Consider the following 19,177-nt stretch of genomic DNA (forward strand, 5'->3'; position numbering starts at 1 on the left):
AGAAGAACGGATGCATGAGAGAGGAACAGTCACGCAACTTGAGAAGAAATACTGCAAAACGAACAGCCAGTAACCCCAGTAATAGCCCCATGGTGAGCATGTACCCCGATCTTGCATATCCTGGACATAGTTTAGTGTAGAGGGGAGGGTGGTTTGAATAAACGTGGGTGTGTAAAGGAATATGTGTTGGTCAATTTTGCGATGTGTCGTACGTTCCCCATCTTACAGTCGTGTATATGTCTTGTAGAACTGTGCGTTTTAGAATTCAGAGTAAAAGGTATTCGTGTATATGTCTTGTAGAACTGTGCGTTTTATGATTCATAGTCAAAAGTATTCATGTGATTCGGTATGTGTCTTATAGATATGTCTTATAGAACTGTGAAGAGCATTCATGGACAATAGTCCCGAGTGCTCAATAAAAGCCTTTTTCATTTAAACCCTGGTTTTCAAATCTGGTCAGGTTGAATTTTCTGCACTATAAACGCTCCTGCATCTAAGTCCAGTGTCTAGAACCGTAGGGGGTGAGTGGGTCGAACCACTCACGGGGAACCAGTGTGCGTGGCCTGGTCAAGGGATCAGAGCAAGGCACGGGGACCTTAGGTCGGGCGAAAGCTCGGCGCAGAAACCCCTTACAGATAATGGCGACCACGAAGGGACACTGGCAGCAGGATGATAGTGTACCAGAAAAGGATTTTAAAACTAGGGATGTAATGGACGAGCGCATTGCGGACTATGTTTTTAGCAAGGTGAATATCACCAAACAATGGATGTGTGGTTTGTTAGAGAACAAGCGCCCACTGGATGCAGCGATCCGGTGGACGGCCAGTAAAGCCCACAAGAAATCGGTAGAGAAGGCGGTCTGGGTGACCTGCTATAAGAAGCAGGTCCAGCTTTTGGACCGCGTGGTTGTGGCACAGGCAGCCCAGATCAGGGACCTTCAGGAGGAGGTAGAGGAGAAGGCTGCGGGTGGGAACCAATTGATCGAGGCTCTGGACTCTTTAAACAAGGAGCGCCGGGTCGTGACCAACCGCCACGAAGCCAGGGTAGAGCTGATGGAGTGTCAGATCACTGAGGCTATGCTCAGTGAGGGCAGGCTCCGGGAGCAGTGCGCTTCCCTGAGCCACCAGCTGGAGACCCAGGAAGAGAACCTCAAGGGGGTTAGGGCAGCCTACAAAATGGTTTTAGAGGACAGGTCGGAAGGGGCCGACCACGGGGCCTGCCTGCAGGAGATAGAGGGTCTGCGGGGTGCTTTAAATAAAGCAAACTGGCTGGTCTGTTTGATGAACCCCCCCGCGGGCCAGTCACTAGCGGGTGCGAAGGTCCCGGTTCCGGTCCCCAGAAAGACCATGGTGGCTTCAGCCCCCAAACTCTGCGATCCCCCTAGCTACGAGGCATCCTGGAAAAGGGGTAGTGTAGGGGAGAGAGAGAGAGAGGAGCTCCCGGTCGAGGACTCGGCACCGGCGCCCATGTGCCCGGTCCTGGAAACCAGACGGGGACCCGCCGCGCTGAATGGGGACGCCGGACCCATTCAGAGTGAGATCGTGGTGCCCCACAGCTCCCAGCAGTTAAGAGCCATGATCGGGCATGTTGCAAAATTGTCCGAATCAGGGGACCCTTTGCTGCATTTCAGGGAGATCGAGCAAACCGCCGCAATCAACGGTTGCGACGAGGGAGAACGGGCAAAATTGTTGCTGTTCTCCCTGGACAGCTCGATCCTCCAATGCCTCTCAGATGAGAGTAAAAGAGGGACCAGGACCTACGATCTCCTGCGGGACGAGGTCCTGGAAGTCTTGGGGATGGGCGATGAGGGTCCATTTGCCCGATTAGGGAAGACCCTCCAGATGGAGGGAGAACCCCCAAGAGTTTTTGCGGCGCAACTGTGGACAGTGTATCAGAGCAGCTGCCCGCACGTCCCCGCGCGGGATGTCCTGGTCGGGAATGGGAGAGCCCAGTGGCTCCGATGCTTGGTGTCAAACAGCCTGGCAGCCGTCAGGGAACAGGCGAAAGCCTGGTTTGATCCCAGAAATAGCAAGGAGGAGGCGGTTTTGGACCGTCTCACGGTAAGGTATAGAAACACCCGGAGTACGTCTACCCGACTAGTAAAAGGGAAGGTGCACGTAGCGGAGGCTACTGCACCGGCCCAAAAGGGGTGGCGACAGGAGGGTAACCCTACCGCACAGTCCAAGTGTTTCAGGTGCGGTAAGGTGGGGCACTGGCGGAAGGATTGCAGGGCCCACACCAAGGAAGATAGGGTTGGCACCACCCTGCGCGCCGATGTCCCAGTTAAGCCCGAGATCATCAAAACGATGATCGAGGTGATGCGGTCCCTCATGGCTGCACAGGGGAAGGTGGCAGTCGCTACCGGCTCTCCAGGTACGGGAGGGACACTGGACATTCCCCAATGACATCAGCCCGCGCAGCCTGCCTACCTGTGTCCTCTCCGCTACGATGCATGGAAGAGGCCGCTTGTTGAGATGGTGGTGGAGAGGCAAAGGGGCAATTATCTGTTGGACACGGGGGCTTCATGCACCGTGGTCCACACAGAGGAATCCTTTGACTCTCCCCTGTCCACAGGGGTCCCTTTCGCACTGGCGGGGTTCACAGGGAAGTAACAGGCTGGCGCACGTTCCATCCCGCTGTCCGTTCATTTGGGGGCACTCCATACTACATGGGAGTGTATCCTGATGAAGTGAACAGAAGGGGGTGGAAAGGGGATCATTGGATCCGATTTTTTGGTAAGCCATGGGATCCTCATGGACTTACGGAACCACTGCCTTTGGGTGGACAAGGGCGGTAAGGGTGAGATAATAGTGATTAGGGGAAAGGAGGGGAAAGGGACTCTGTGCACCATGAAGCCGCCCGAGGGTTACGACCTCGAGTGCATGGTGGCGGAGGTCCCGGCCGAACTACAAGAGTGTGTGGGGAGCAACCTGAACGCGTTTGCGACCCACAAACACGATTGTGGTAGAGTAGTGGGGTTCGAGGTCAGCATAGACGGGGACCCCATGACCAGACCCCAGAGGCAGTACAATTTCCCCAAGGAGGCGGAACCCGATTTGGAGATAGCCATATCTTCACTGGTGCAGCAGGGCGTACTGAGGCCGATAGCCACACACGTGAACTCTCCATTATGGCCGGTTAGGTAACCGGATAACTCATGGAGGGCCACGGTGGACTACCGGGTCCTCAACAGTAATATCCCCGCCTGCGCACCCACGGTGGCAGCAGTTGCCGACCTCATAGGAAGTATCCCAGCGTCCGCGACCACGTTCACGGTGCTGGATATTTCAAATGGGTTTTGGTCCATTCCGCTGCGGCGGGAGGACCAGTACAAGTTTGCCTTTACTTTTAAAGGGCAACAGTATACCTGGAACTGCTTGCCACAGGGTTTCCACAACAGCCCCAGCATTTTTCACCAGTGCATGGCGGATAGCCTGAGGGAGTTTAGCCAGCGCCACCAGGTCGTGCAGTATGTGGACGACCTCCTTTTGTTCACAGACACAAAGGAAGAGCACGGTCCACTGCTGACCGAGCTGCTAGAGCTGCTGGCTAGGAAGGGTTTTAAAATAAATCCGAAAAAGGCACGGATCGGTCTGCCAGAGGTAAAATTCTTGGGTCTGACCATCCGTGCCGGGGAAAGGGCTATAGATCAGGCTAGGAGGGAGTCAGTGCAGGAGTTGCCGATTCCCTGTACAGTAACGGGTGTGAGGTCTTTCCTGGGACTGACCGGGTATTGCAGAGACTTCATCGAGGACTACGCGGCCACCGCAGCCCCGCTACTCCGACTCCTACACAAGGGAGTGGAGTGGGCTTGGGATGAGGGTTGCCAGGCCGCATTCGAGAAGTTGAAAGGGGATCTGCAAACCGCACCAGCCTTAGGAGCCATAGATGGGGAGAAAGGGTTTTCTCTGGAGGTGGCAGCCAGTGGGGACAGCCTGAGTGCCGTGCTGCTGCAGGAATGGCACGGTAGGCTGCGACCAGTGGTGTACTCCTCCAGGGTGCTCACCGATGTGGAGAGGAGTTTCTCCAATTGCGAGAGGCACCTTTTAGCCACGCATTGGGCTGTGAAGAGGGCTTTAATCTTCACAGGTACCTCTCCAATCACTCTCCTCACCCATCACACACCCACCCAGATGCTTCTGGATGGAAGGATCAAGGATGGGACTGTCAGCAGCGCCCGCATCGCGCGCTGGACCCTCCTCCTTTCACAGATGAATCTGAGGATTGAAGGTCTGTGCGAGCCCAAGCTCGCGGCAAATTTAGTATATCCCGGAACGGCCCATCGGTGTTCCGTGGAGGGGGTCTGGGACGTCGACATAGGTTTACGGGCTGGGTTCCATCCCACAGGCCGGGAGATCTATGTGGACGGCTCCAGCACGGTGTTAGCTGGCGAACGACTCACGGGATGTGGAATTTATGACCCCAAGGCAGGCATTGCCTTGGCAATTAAGCTCCCCAGTCCCATGAGCACGCAGCAGGCCGAGCTGTCCGCAGTGGCGTACGTTGTCACCCACCCAGAGAGGTTCCCAACCCCGTACACGATCTGCTCAGACAGTATGTTTACCTGCAATTCGTGTACCGAGTACCTGGCCATCTGGTCCCGTCGCGGATACACTTCCTCAGACGGGAGGCCTTTAACTGTTAAACCCCTGCTAGTGCAGATTTTAGCAGCAGTAGGGGAGAAAGGGGAGGTTTTTATACATAAGGTGAAGGCTCATTCCGCCACAGAGCCCCGGTGGGTGGGCAACAAGCAGGCGGACGCCCTGGCTAAGGAGGGCGCCCGCAGTGGCATTTTCTGGGACCCCTATGGGCACAGGCAGATAGCAGCGATCCAGGGTAAGGAGGGTAACGTCGGGACCCCAAAGGTCACATTGCCTCTGGACCTGAGGACCGTCCAAGCTCAGGATCCTGTTTTAAAAGCCGTCCTCAGCGCAGTTAGCGAGGGTAAGCAGGTAGAGGGTCTCTACGGTAAGGCGACCCTCTCCGTAAAATAAGGCATGCTCTTCCATGCCGAACAGTGGGTTGTGCCACAGCAGCACAGGAGGGAGTTCCTCCAGCTGGCACATGAGGGTCCAGGGGCAGGGCACCCCGGACCGGACGTTACGTGGCAGCGGGTAGAGCAGGCGGGATGGTGGCCGGGGCTTAGGGACGAGGTCCGTGAGTTCTGTGCCAGCTGCCTCATCTGTGCTGCCAATAACCCAGTCCCCCAGAAAAGGAAAGTGCCCATGGGACACGTCAGGAGGGTGGAGGGACCATGGCAGTCGATCCAGATCGACTACATCGGGCCCTTGCCCACCACCCAAGGAGGCTATAAGTACTGCCTCGTCCTCATTGACGTGTTCACAAAGTGGGTGGAGGCTTTCCCCTGTAAGACAGCTACGGCACTGTGTACTGCTAAGATCCTGGTCCGGGAGGTGTTCTCACGGTGGGGGCTCCCTCGTTTTGTGGATTCCGACCAAGGGAGTCATTTCACCGGACAGGTAATGCAGAACACCCTCATGCTCCTGGGCATTGAGGGGAAGTGGCACGTAGCCCACAATCCCCAGTCATCAGGGATTGTGGAGCGCAAGAACCGGACACTGAAAGAAAGGTTGAGGAAGGAGGCTATGGGCTCGCCCCAAAAATGGGCGGAGGTCCCGCCCCTAGTCCTCATGGGGATCAGGGCCAGCCAGTCTAAGAGCACGGGATATTCCCCGTACGAGCTGATGACTGGCAGGGTTATGCGCACTCCCACCCATGTTCTGGCCCCGGTGCTCACGGAGGGTCAGCTCGAAGAGGTTAAGAGGGACAGGTTTGTCCAGAACCTCTTCGAGCATCTGAAGCAGGTCCACGGGCAGGCGGCTGGGAACATGGGAAGGCAGCACCTGGGCAACAAGCTGTTGCTGGAGCCGCGCAAGCTGCAGGAGTGGGAGGTGGGAGAACTGGTAATGGTTCGGAACTACGCTAGGGTAGGTAGGTTCGAACCACTCTACACGGGGCCCTACAGCATTGTAGATAAAGCCAGCCCCATGGTCTACGCCGTGAAGATGCCCCGGCGGATTAAGTGGTTTCATATCAATCAATGTAAATTGTACAGGCCGGGAGCACAGGGGTCAACCACAGGGGCCAGCCCTGTGAGTGGGGACTCACAGCCAAGGATGAGGCAGGTCACGCAGCCAGGCAAGGTTGCCTGCGTGAGGGGGGAGGACATTCTCCAGGAATGGAGGGTCTCGCGTTTTGGGTGGGATTCAGATGAGGAAGAGCCTGATCAGCTCGACCAGGGGCTGGATCCCATTACGGAGGAAGAGGAGTCGGAGGGGGACGACAGTAACGTCCCCGACTCAAGCACCAGGAAGGCGGGGGTAGCGGGCGAAGGCTCACCACCTGTAGATACAGGCAGGGTGAGGCCGGATGCCGCGGGTATACCCAGCACCAAGGGGGCAGAGCTGGATGAGGAGGGGCCAGGGTCGGCAGCTGCGGGGGGTACCCGAGCTGCGGCACGGCAGGAACCGGTCCTCAGCCAGGCTGTCCAGGGGGCAGTGCCTAAGGTGATCCTCCGTAGGTCCAGCAGGGAACCCCAACGTAGAAAGTTTTGGCCAGAGGTCAATCACGCCCCGAGGTACGGGAGCCAAGTAAGGAGGAGGGAGCTAACGTTTCAGAGGAGGTTTAGCCCCCGCCAGGCAGCGACAGGCTGCGGAGGATCAAAGGTGGGAGACAGCGTGGTGCAGCCGCAGGAGACGACCCGCTGCAGCCCTGACAGGGATTAGCTGAGCCGCCCTGGGAAGGCGGCGCTGTATTATATTTTAGATAGATAAGGATTAGGTAATATAGATAAGGATTAGGTAATTAGATAAGGGTAAGTAATTTAGATAAGTTTTGTGGGGATAGTTTGAGTTTAAATAAAGTTGATGCGTCCAGGATGTGTGGGTGTGGGGTGCAGGCTGGGGGTCAAGAGACCCGCCCGCAGGGGCGTTAACAAAGCCAAGCGCTCCCCAAGAGGCTGGCTATACCATTCTTCTTTATCTGTTTTCTGGAGTGGAAGGAGGCACTCGTATGGTGGATCGTTGCCACGGCGATCGGATGTGTGTGGGCCTATCGGGGCCGCACCAAGGACATCATCATTTACGGCTGTTCCGGGGACACGGCTCCCATCGCGACCGATGGGACTGGAAGGAGAGAAGCGGAGGAGACCGCAGTTCACTTCCATGAAGGCCGGTGGCCGGGGTGACTGGGATCGAACTCTTCAGAGTATTCCAGCGCCTCAGGCTTTGCTTATCGGGACACTTCGTTATTGTGCCCGAGAGTCAAGATCATCGCCCAAAAGATCAGCGCCACCGTTGGCAAAAGGATCTGTCTGGTATGCACGAGCAGGCGGTGGTGGCTGAGGAAAACGAGCAGGACAATGGCCAACTCCACTGATGAGTGAGAGAGACTTGACAACGACACTCACAGGACTATTTCTGGGACTAAAGAACAGTTGAGTGTGTGTTGGGACAAATGGTGGGAACCGGATGAGGGGATTTATATGTGTATGTGGGGTTCGAGGTATCGCTGCCCCACGGGCAACAGCATATTTTTCCAGAGACAGTGGCAGGATGACGGTAAGGGGATGAGGTGGGATGTTAGCTCGCGGGCTTGTGGGGTCCCCCTTTCCCCGATCCCGGTAAACGCCACTGAACTCATCACACGACCACGTATAACACCTCCCACAGTTCTGCTGGCAGTAGCACAGGAGGGTGAGTGCCCAAAAACCACTAAGGGGCCCGGGAATGGCCTGGTACTGATACCGACTGACCAGGTATTGTACCAGGGGGTGCACTACGCGGTAGCCTCGGTGATCTTAAACCTCACCGAGGTGCGGTTGCCGGGGTGGTGCCCCAGGGAAACTGAAAGACTGTACCAGGTGCTACTGACCAACATGTTCCGGCAATTTTACGAGTTCGACCTTGCCAGTGTGGACAAGGAGAGCTTGTATAGCCAAGAGCCGGAGGACTGGGGTCAGACGGGGAGGCATAGGAGGGGTGTAGTAAATGATGTATTTACAGGCTTTAACACCGGGACATCTGTGGTCAACGCTCTAGATACCATGGAGCTGCAGACCCAGATTAACAGGTTAAAGTCGCAGTTAAAAGGCATCCTCACGGATGAGAACAAGGTCGTCGGGTCCGAGCTGCATGAGGATCAGGCAATGACACTACACCTGCGCGAGATAATCGCTGAGCTGGAAAGGCATGCCGGCACGGTGAGCGCACTGATTAGGGAAGATCGGAACGCGTCCGATCAGGCAGCGCAAAATGAGGTGTGCGTACTGTACGGGGCATGGTTGCTGGGCGAGGGCCGCAGCAACCTCGAGGACCTAAAAGAAGGATTGGTCCCATCCTGGATCAGTAACAAACACCTACAGGTGCTGCTACCCTTTCAGAACGCGCTCACCCCATGCCAGCTCAGGTTAGCGTCGGAGGCATACCCTGTTCCCGTAGATTGTGGCCAGTCAAACCACACAGTCATGGGAATAGTGGTGCGGATGCCAGTGTTGGGCAAGACGACAAGGCCCGCACCAGTGTACAGGGTGGAGAACATTGGAGTCATTCAGGGGGGAGCCCATATTCGCTATGCAGCGGTCCCATCGCACGTCATCCGCTGGGAGCAGTCGATGACGGGTACTGACCTCTCGGGGTGTCGGAACCGGGGAGCACATATCATATTGTGTCCTCAGCACTTGAATGCCTTTTCGGAACAGCAGTGCGGGTTCAGGACTGCTGGCGCAAAGCCTATGAATTGTACCATGGAGGCAATGGCACAGAGCCATGTGCCCCCACAGGTGGCATACATAGGGGGTGGTACCTATTGTGTTACCACTGCAGCGCAGTACTATCGACACGGACAGCACGGTTCGTGTCCGGTAAGAGACAGCAGCTTCTGTTTTAAACCCAGGGCAGAGGTTCAAGTGGCACAGCAGCGAATTGTCCCCATTCCTGAACCCTCCACGGTTCACCTAACTGTACAGGAAAACTTCACCGACCTGCAGCGATTTGTAGCTCATTTCGGGTACGCCATTCCCCCTCTCCCCGAACATCTCACAACCCTGTTAAAGGCAGTCGCCGTGTCACAAAGGCACTTTTACACCCTGGAGCAAAAGACAGTAGAGATAGGGTCCGAAATATTAGACATTGTGATTCCACCATGGTGGGACCTGTTCACCAATATCGAGGTCCCGTCTTGGGTTAGGATAGCGTCACACGCATTAGTTGTGGTACAAGCAGGGATAGTATTATATTTATTATGTGTAAAATGTAAAAGAGGGCAGCACCTCAATAACCGAGTATATCAAGGGGAATGGAGAGACCGTTACGTGCGGGTGGGCGAGCAGGACCCAGCCGCAAGCTGCTAGAAAGGACGGGCCCCTCCGCACCGAGTAAACTGTGTTTTTATATTGTCCTCTTCGAATTTGTATAAACTGTGTTTTTGTATTGTCCTCTTCGAATTTTGTATCAAGAGTGATTGTGAAGGAATGTAAAAAAAAAGTATCGTTTTGCTGTTGTGTTGTTTTCATGTCGTACATTAAAGATGGCGGAGGCATCGGCCTGGGACAAGGTGTAGGTGTATATGTCTGACATGGAAATGTACATACTTGTAATATAGCTTTGCCCGGGACACGGGCAGTAAAGGTCAGCCTAAAAGATGGGGACTGTACGTTCGCAATGGAGCACTAGTTTAGTTAAAACCTCAGGGGTCTGGATGTGGAGAATCGGGAAAACATTGCTCAACCACATTATTTAATTGATTCGATAAACTGGGGTTATTCAAATCAACAGGAGGGACTGTAAGATTTGAGAAGTTTTCCCTCATTCTGAAAGCAACACCAAACCAAAGAGCTGCAGTTTGGACATTTCAAACGGGAGACTGGGGCTGATAGCGGAGAAAGGCTGCGGTCAGTTTACCAAGGGATGTCACAATCTGTGGGTCCTAAGATGGCTGCAGGACCTCGTGACCAGCCACAAAAGTAAAAACCTTACAGCCCAGTCTCTAGGTTTCTGCAAAGCCACGGCCAGAACAATGGATGGGTATTGGCCATGCAGAAACCTGCGAAACCAGGTCGAAGTCCAGACACTGGGGCGCTGACATCAGCATACTCACAATGCCCCAAGCCGACCTACACAGTTAATCTCGTTAAGGGGGCACAATAGCCCATAGAAAACTACCTGGTAGGTGATGGGAAACCAGTTAAACCCATCACCTCGCAACGAAATACCAATTAACACCGTCTGGCCATCCCCGGTACCCCTGGACATAAGCGCAGATCAGAGAGAGAACTCATACATATCTTTTTGAACAAAGAGATCCCAAGATCTGGTGGGAGATAGGACGGGTCAGAATAGTATAACTGGCCACGACCTTTGGGTTTTAAACTACTGCAAGAAGAAACCTGCAACTCACGCAAGAAGGAAGTCAAACGGATGCAGGAGGAAGAAAAGACAGGCAAGAAGAACGGATGCAAGAGAGAGGAACAGGCACGCAACTCGAGAAGAAATACTGCAAAACGAACAGCCAGTAACCCCAGTAATAGCCCCATGGTGAGCATGTACCCCGATCTTGCATATCCTGGACAGTTTAGTGTAGAGGGGAGGGTGGTTTGAATAAACGTGGGTGTGTAAAGGAATATGTGTTGGTCAATTTTGCGATGTGTCGTACGTTCCCCATCTTACAGTCGTGTATATGTCTTGTTTGAGGCTCATTGAGGAGGCGCTGTGAACTGTTTGCGTGCTACTGTATGTTTCATTTTTTTCCCATTGGAACCTAATCAGATGTACAGCACTTTGGTCAACGTGGGTTGTTTTTAAATGTGCTATACAAATAAAATTGACTTGACTTGACTTGTAGAACTGTGCGTTTTAGAATTCAGAGTAAAAGGTATTCGTGTATATGTCTTGTAGAACTGTGCGTTTTATGATTCATAGTCAAAAGTATTCATGTGATTCGGTATGTGTCATAGAAATGTCATAAAACTGTATATCTATTCATGGACAATAGTCCCAAGCGCTAAATAAAAGCCTTTTTCATTTAAACCCTGGTTTTCAAATCTGGTCTGGTTGAATTTTCTGCACTATAAACGCTCCTGCATCTAAGTCCAGTGTCTAGAACCGTAGGGGGTGAGTGGGTCGAACCACTCACGGGGAACCAGTGTGCGTGGCCTGGTCAAGGGATCAGAGCAAGGCACGGGGACCTTAGGTCGGGCGAAAGCTCGGCGCAGAAACCCCTTACAGTACTTATAAAAAATTTACACCACCTCGAATTTTCTATTGTTTTCATGTTTATCCCATTATCCCCACTCAACCTTTTATCACCAGTTCATTACTCATGAAATCAGACACATTGTCAATGTTTGAGTCACTCAGCGGGTCTGGCAGCATCTTTGGATATGCTGCCTGACCCACTGAATTACTCCATCATTCCGGTTGCTAACCATTTTAACTCCCCTTCCCATTCACATACTGACCCATCTGTCGTCTCCATTGCCTGAGCGAGGTAACTACAAAACCCTCCCTCTCCCCTTCTTCCCCCCTTTTCCCCACTCTCTCCTGTGCCCCATCTGGACATGCCTATTTTTCCGCTCCCCTTCCACTTAAGTTTTTTTTAGATTTTTTGGATTTAGAGATACAGCGCGGAAACAGGCCCTTCGGCCCACCGGGTCCGCGCCGCCTAGCGATCCCCGCACATTAACACTATCCTACACACACTAGGGACAATTTTTACATTTGCCCAGCCAATTAACCTACATACCTGTATGTCTTTGGAGTGTGGGAGGAAACCGAAGATCTCGGAGAAAACCCACGCAGGTCACGGGGAGAACGTACAAACTCCGTACAGACAGCGCCCGTAGTCAGGATCGAACCTGAGTCTCCGGCGCTGCATGGCAGCAACTCTACCGCTGCGCCTTTACTCTAAAGAACTAAGTTCTTTACTCTGGCTTCACAATTCGCAATGCTGCAATCCTTTTGTCTCACACCAGCCTTTTTCGACCCTCCTCCCCTCAGTCTAATGTGGGTCCATGCACTCCAGAGATGATGCCTTGCCCGTTGAGTTACTTCAGCACTTTGTATCTTTTTTTTGTAAACCAGTATCTGCTGTTCCTTGTATCCACATTGTCAACGTTTGTTGTCTCCTTCAGTCTAGTTCTGCAGTTTCAGATTCTGAGGCCATTGATCTAAAATATTAATATTTGCTCCCAGCACTGATATTAAGACAAAAAAATGGCATGAAATATTAGCACTGATATTAAGACAAAAAAATGGCATGAAATGTTAACTCTGTATCTCCCTCCATAGATGTCACTGACCTGCTGAGTGTTTCCATTTTTTGTGCTTTTGTTTATTCCCTCGACAGATGTTGATTGTGTTGTTAACTCTTTCAGACTTTGTTGCATTGATCTCTGAAGAACTGATTTTCAGATGCTGCCAAATGCAAGCTGTTAGAACTCACTGGGTCAGGCTGCATCGGTGAAGGCAAAGGGAAAGTCGCGTTTCCAGTCCAGATTCTGTGTTATTGTACACCTTTAAAATTTGTAATGAAAATGATATTCCCGACAGAAAAGTATTTCAATGTAGCATTGGTTTTGTAAAAAGAATGGAGGTAAAGCAATGAAGAAGGCTCAGTGGAATCTTCTTCTTATCGTGTCCACACATGCTAGATAATGTGTTTCAGCCAAAACTGAACACAACTCTTAGCAATATCATTGTTCTCTGCGAGGTCCTCAGCTTTGCATTCGTGCTCCAATAGAGGACATCTCAATAGGTGCTCCATAGTTTGTGGTTCAGTGCCACATATGCAGATCACGTCTTCAGTGTCTATATAACCCAACTTCTTGAGAGTCGCTTTACAACGACCAGTACCAGCTCTCAGTCTGTTGAGGCATTTCCATTCAGCCCAGCTTGATTCGGCACTTATGGACATGGACACTTTGGCACTTATGGACATGGATGTCGATGATGGGAGATTGGCTCGTCTCTCTTCCCATAATGCAACTCTAGTACCTTCAGCTTCAGCATTTGGTTCAACTTCGTTGAGGAAGCTTTTCCTGGACATTAGCCGACTCTTTGCGGGTTCATGGCCGAATAGGGGAAGACGTACATCTGTGGTCTGGCGACGCGTTCTCTACTGCTTGCTGCACTGTGACGAATCTCTGGTGGTGCTATACCAGATAGTATGTATAGGCTGTTAGTTGATGTTGGTCCAAGACATCCAATGATAAGGCGGCAGGTTGCATGGATGGCTGGATCAATCTTCTTAGCATGGGCTGATCTTTCCCAGACTGGGCATGCATATTCTGCTGTTGAGTAGCAAAGTGTCAAGATGGGTGATCGTAGATTGTCAGTAATTGCGCCCCATCTTGTTCCAATAAGTTTGCTGACGATGTTGTTTCTTGCACAGACTTTAACTTTTGTCTTCTCAACATGGGTCTTGAAGGAGAGACAACGATCTAAGGTGACTGCTAGATATACTGGGTGATCGCAGTTTTCAAGAGGGGTACCAGACCAGGTAATGTTCAGTCAGTGTTTGGCTTCTTGGTTGCACAGATGGAATCTGGAGTGAAACGTTGAAATAGCTTTGGAAGAATCGTTGGATAATGACAGGGAAATGGCCTTTAAAAGGAAGTGGAAAGAGGATGGAAATGGCAAGGACTAGAGGGCATACATTTCAGATGTGAGGGACAAAATTTAAAGATGTGTGCGGCAAGTTTTTTTACACAGAGAACAGTCGGTGCCTGGAATGTGCAGCCAGAGATGATGGTGGAGGCAGATCTGATCAAATTTAGAGGCTTTTAAATTGGCACATGAATATGTAGGGAATGAAGGGATATAGACCATGTGCAGGCTGACGAGATTAGTTTATTTTAGCATCATGTTCGGTACAAACATTGCGACCTGGCCTATTCTTGTACTGTGCTCTTCTATCTTCAAACAAATATCACACCCTATAATTTGCAGGGAGAGTGGGGCTCCTACCACTTCTGCAGAATGAAACCAGGCATACTTATGAGTTAGACCAGATCAAACAGAACACACTCAGAACTGTACAAATCAGCACAATTATATTGTTGACAATTTCAGCAATCTTTAATTTGAAGACAATGGCAGACAAATAATTTCTGCCTGGGCTTCTTGGTTCCTGTAATCTTTGGTCCAGCCTTGATCAACTGAGTTCAAGGCCCCAGAGTCAATGGCAATGGTTGGACCAGCAAGGGCCAGCTCCTTGGTGCCAGGATGCTGAAGACCCCAAGAATTAAGTGGCGCACCAGGTATCATTTCTGCAGCCTTAAATATTTGGCCAAAGCCCCAAGAGATAGATGGTCCTCATTCCCAACAGTTCATCACTATCGAGGAAGAAGTTTGAGGCAACCAGGGGATGGTGGGTTAGGTGGGCAGAAGATAGGGAAGGTACCCAACAAGCATGAGACCAGACAGATGGGAGCTAGGGAGTCTGACATGGAGTTAATGAAAGGGAAGGAAGAGAATCTGAGGGAGAGCCAGGTGGAGTAGGTGGGCCATCCCAATGGCTGTGATAATGAGGGGAGCTTGGTGGGGTCAGGATGTGTGGCAAAGACTGTCCAAGGTAATCCAAAAGTATACTATCATGTCTAGTGCTGCTGTGTGACATCCCCATTCTGCTCTCTATGCCTGGGGTTCTGCAGCAGAAGGCTTCCTAATCCAAATTCCAGGTGATAGGACCGCAAACTGCACAGAACAGCCACAGAAAATGTGCTGCTTAACCTGCTCCCAGCACAATTGTCATGTAGAAACACAAGCCAAATAGACCACCTGCATAAATCCATACAGATGACAATCCCAATTCATAGGTCCCAGTACAGCAAATTTACCTGTCTTGAGAACAGGGACTTTCATTTTGGGATTTTGACTGGTATGTAAGTTTAAGATAAACCATTAAAGTGACGTAACAGTTGAAGGTTCACATGCTTAACATTTGCTTTGGGATATCTTGGAAACAGTGGTGGGAAAGTGGTAGAGCTGGTAGAACTGCTACCACATAGCACCAAAGACTCAGATCCGGTCCTGACCTCGGGTGCTGTGTGTATGGAATCTGCACTTTCTCAGTGACCATTTGTTGGCACTGTGCCTGTACTCGCTGGAGTTTAGAAGAATAAGGGGGAAACCTCATTGAAACATACAGAATAGTGAAAGGCTAAGATAGAGTGGATGTGGAGAGGATGTTTCCACTAGTGGGAGAGTCTGGGACTCGAGGTCATAGCCTCAGAATTAAAGGACGTTGCTTTAGGAAGGAGATGAGGAGAAATTTCTTTAGTCAGAGGATGGTGAATCTGTGGAATTTGTTGCTACAGAAGGCCGTGGAGGCCAACTCAGTGGACATTTTTAAGGCAGAGATAGATAGATTCTTGATTAATACGGGTGTCAGAGGTTATGGGGAGAAGGCAGGAGAATGGGGTTATGAGGGAGAGATCAGCCATGATTCTACTCCTATTCCTTATGCCAAGATGCACAGCCATCCAAAAAAGGGTCCCAATCTGAAACATTGTCTGTCCAATCGGCAGCATCTTGGGCATAGCCGTAGAGTTACTGCCTTACAGCGCCAGAGATCCAGGTTCGATCCTGACTACGGGTGCTTATCTGTACGGAGTTTGTGTGTTTTTCCCATGGTCTGCATGGGTTTCCTCCCACCCTCCAAAGTCGTACAGGTTTGTGGGTTAATGGGCTTGGTATAAATGTAAAATTGTCTCTAGTGTATGTAGGGTAGAGTTAATCTGCGGGGATCACTGGTCGGTGCAGACTCGGTGGGCCGCAGGGACTGTTTAAGCGCTGTATCTCTAAACTAAACTTAAACATTCCCTCCACAGATGCTGCCCGACCTGCTGAGGTCTTCCAACACTTTGTCTTTTCTCACAGATGGTTGATTGCCTTGTTCCATCTGCCCCCAAATGGCCAGTGTCTTCTACTGCACCTTTTTCGGCTGGCACCCAGTAACTTCCCATGCACGTTATAGCCCAAATTAATGACACTTCCCATTTTATTCATTCATGAATTGGTATTCCAAGGAATTTCTTAACTCAAGAACTCTCTCCTTATGAGGATAAAACAAATGCTTGTATTACCTAATAATTTCCCTATTTACCATTCCAAGCTTGACTTTGCACCTTCGGCTCAGTGTTGTTAATTCCATATGATCTAGCACTTTCATTTTAAACATATATTCAAGAATATTATATATTTTTTACAGAACCAAAATGACTAGAACATGTGGTAAAATCTTTGCTAATGGAAACATTAAACTTGTAATCCAGTGCAATAATATTAAGTGATCTGGGTGCAGCAACCAAAGCTTCCTTTTCCTTTTACGGTTGGATATCGTTATAAACCAACAATTTGGGTTCTCTATCTGCATAAGTAGGAGATTAAATGCGTTGCAAAGACACCAGTGGCTTTTTTTTCAATTAACAGTTGCATTATTCCTGTACTGTTCATGTTTTGCTTTATCTTAGTTTTGAAATGTTGATACTTCATATGGTTTATTTTATAAAAGACAGTATTGTGAAAGTAGCAATGTCCACAAAGTTTTCATTTGTAAAATGGAATGGTTGACCATTTTGGATTATATTTCAAATACCGAAACACAAATGCACGACCACAACAGCAATTAATGGAGTTATTTTTAACTAGATATTTAACTAGAAATGCATAATCATATTGAGTTATTGGATAATTCAGCATCATTAGTGGGTGGTAAATTAATAAAGTTTGCAACAGGTCTGATTAAAGCATATGCACGAATATTTAACATCATACAAACCACCTGAGACGGGCTCTCAAAACTAGTTAATGGTACATCTTCAAAATAGAGGATACTTCAGAATACTGGGTCTAAACTTTCAGGTTACAAGTACTTTCATCTGTGGAATTCTCCATGACCTAGAATTTCCCCTGGTCATGCCTCCCCAACATCTCAACGGTAGGTTAATTAGCCGATGTAAATTGTCCAGGTGTGTGGGTGAGGGATAGAATCTGGGGGAGTAAATGAATGCTTGATGTGGGCTAGTTGAGCTAGATCTGTGCTGTATCTCTGAGATATGGTGCATTCATGGAAAACAGGATGTGGTATTAATGGTTGTTAGCAAAGTAAATTAATAATCGTTATAAACAAAGGAAATATTGTACAGGCCAATTCAGAAACTCAGATAGATAATTTAATTAAAGATAACTATAGAGAATTTGCATTAGGATGCTGACAAGGATACAATTTACTGTATTACTGACACCAATCAGAAGAATGATAGTATGTAGAAAGGAACTGCAGATGCTGGTTTATACTGAAGATACACAAAATGCTGGAATAACAGCGCGCCAGGTAATGTTTGAGATACAAGGCACTTGCACCACCCAACTAGTGGCGGCAGTGGTGCAGAAATAGAGTTGCCTTAAAGCGCCAGAGACCCAGGTTCTAACTTGACTACGGGTGCTCCCTGTGACTGCGTAGGTTTTCTCTGGGTGCTCTGGTTTCCTCCCACATTCCAAAGATGTGTTGGTTTGAAGGTTAATTGACTTCTGCAAATTGTCCCCAGTCTGTAGAATAGAGCTAGTGTATGGGTGACGTGGACTAAGTGAGCCGAAGGACCTGTTTCAATGTTGTATTTCTTAATTAAACTAAATTAAACTGAGATTGCAAAATCTGTGTAAAGATAATAATCCATGAAACGCCAACATTTGACCTGTCAGATTGCTGTACAGATCCATTACTCTTGAGGCAGCTTCTATACTTATTAGTTGTAAGTACAAGCCTATACCAAATAATGAGCAGATTCTGTTCTTATAGATGTCCAAGTCAATTTGTCTATTTTTGCCAAAAAGTACACAAATATCACTCAATGTGACGATACCTCCACAGAATTGTATTGAATAGCATCAAAAGCAATGAGTGATAAGATAGATTAATTATTAAAAGTAGAAATAGTAAGTTGTTCTGTCCTTCATATGAACAAATATATGTACAGAATGTCAGATTTCTGAATTTAATAATATTATGGTAGTTTGTTAGTATGTAGGAGTGTCCATCGGCCGGCTGTCCGTAACCCAGGGATGGCATGTAGGGGTCCATTGGAGTAAGACATGTTTTCATACAGGTCTATTCCTCTATTCAACAAGAACATGGGTAATATGAGACCCAGCTCCCTATCTACCAATACCTTGGTTAAAATAATCTTCAGTTTATAATTAACATTTGATCCATTACCATTTATTTGCAAATGGATGTTACAAACTTGCACCACATTGTGCATGTAAACAGTTTCCTGACAAATCTACCAGAAGGCCTGGTTCTTTTGATCTCTAATCCAATAATGGATTCCCTAACTCTCCATCCACTTATCAGCTCTGTTTAATATCTTGTCAACTCCAATGAATCACTCCCTAATCTTCAGATAATACAGCCCTTAATTTTAGGTTGGGTAATCTCATTCTGCAAGTCTTAAAGTTTGGGATCATCTTGGTAAAACTACACTACATTGTATTGAAGTCAATATATCCTACCTTAAATACCCAGAATTTTACACATTACTCAAGACTAATGGGAAACAGTTCAACTCATGTCATTTTCACCACTGGAACCAGGGCCACACTAGCCTTAACGAGGGCACTCCAGGACTTGTGGCGGTGATGGGTGATGTGCGGGCTTGAGTCATAGAGTGGTGATCACAGCCTCTGGCCTCAAACGAGGTGGGACCAACAAGCCTGGGCAATGGGGAGAGGACTCCTCCAGCCAGAGGCTACTTATGAAGAACTAGAGCTGAAAGGAAGCAGGGAAGTGCAGAGTACGTGTAGTAAGGAACAGCAGATGCAATAGTAGACACAAAATGCAGGTCAGGTAGCTTCACTGGAGAAAAATAGGCGACGCCTCGGCTCGACACCTTCTTCAGAGATTGCAGAGTACATCAGGTGAAGGTGGTAGGAGATTCAATGGATGTGATAGGGTGGGGAGTACATGTTTTGCTGTCAGAGGTGGTGGTAAGTGCAGATTTAACAGGGATGTGTGAGGGTTAGTCGGGGTAAGTCCTTGGGAAAGAAAACTGTACAAGGGGAGTGTGCGAAATGGGACTATTCGGTCAATACTTTCATCTGTGGAATTCTCCATGACCTAGAATTTCCCCTGGTCATGCCTCCCCAACATCTCAACGGTA

This window comes from Rhinoraja longicauda, chromosome 3, assembly GCF_053455715.1.
Source record: "Rhinoraja longicauda isolate Sanriku21f chromosome 3, sRhiLon1.1, whole genome shotgun sequence".
In the NCBI taxonomy this organism is placed as follows: Eukaryota; Metazoa; Chordata; class Chondrichthyes; order Rajiformes; family Arhynchobatidae; genus Rhinoraja; species Rhinoraja longicauda.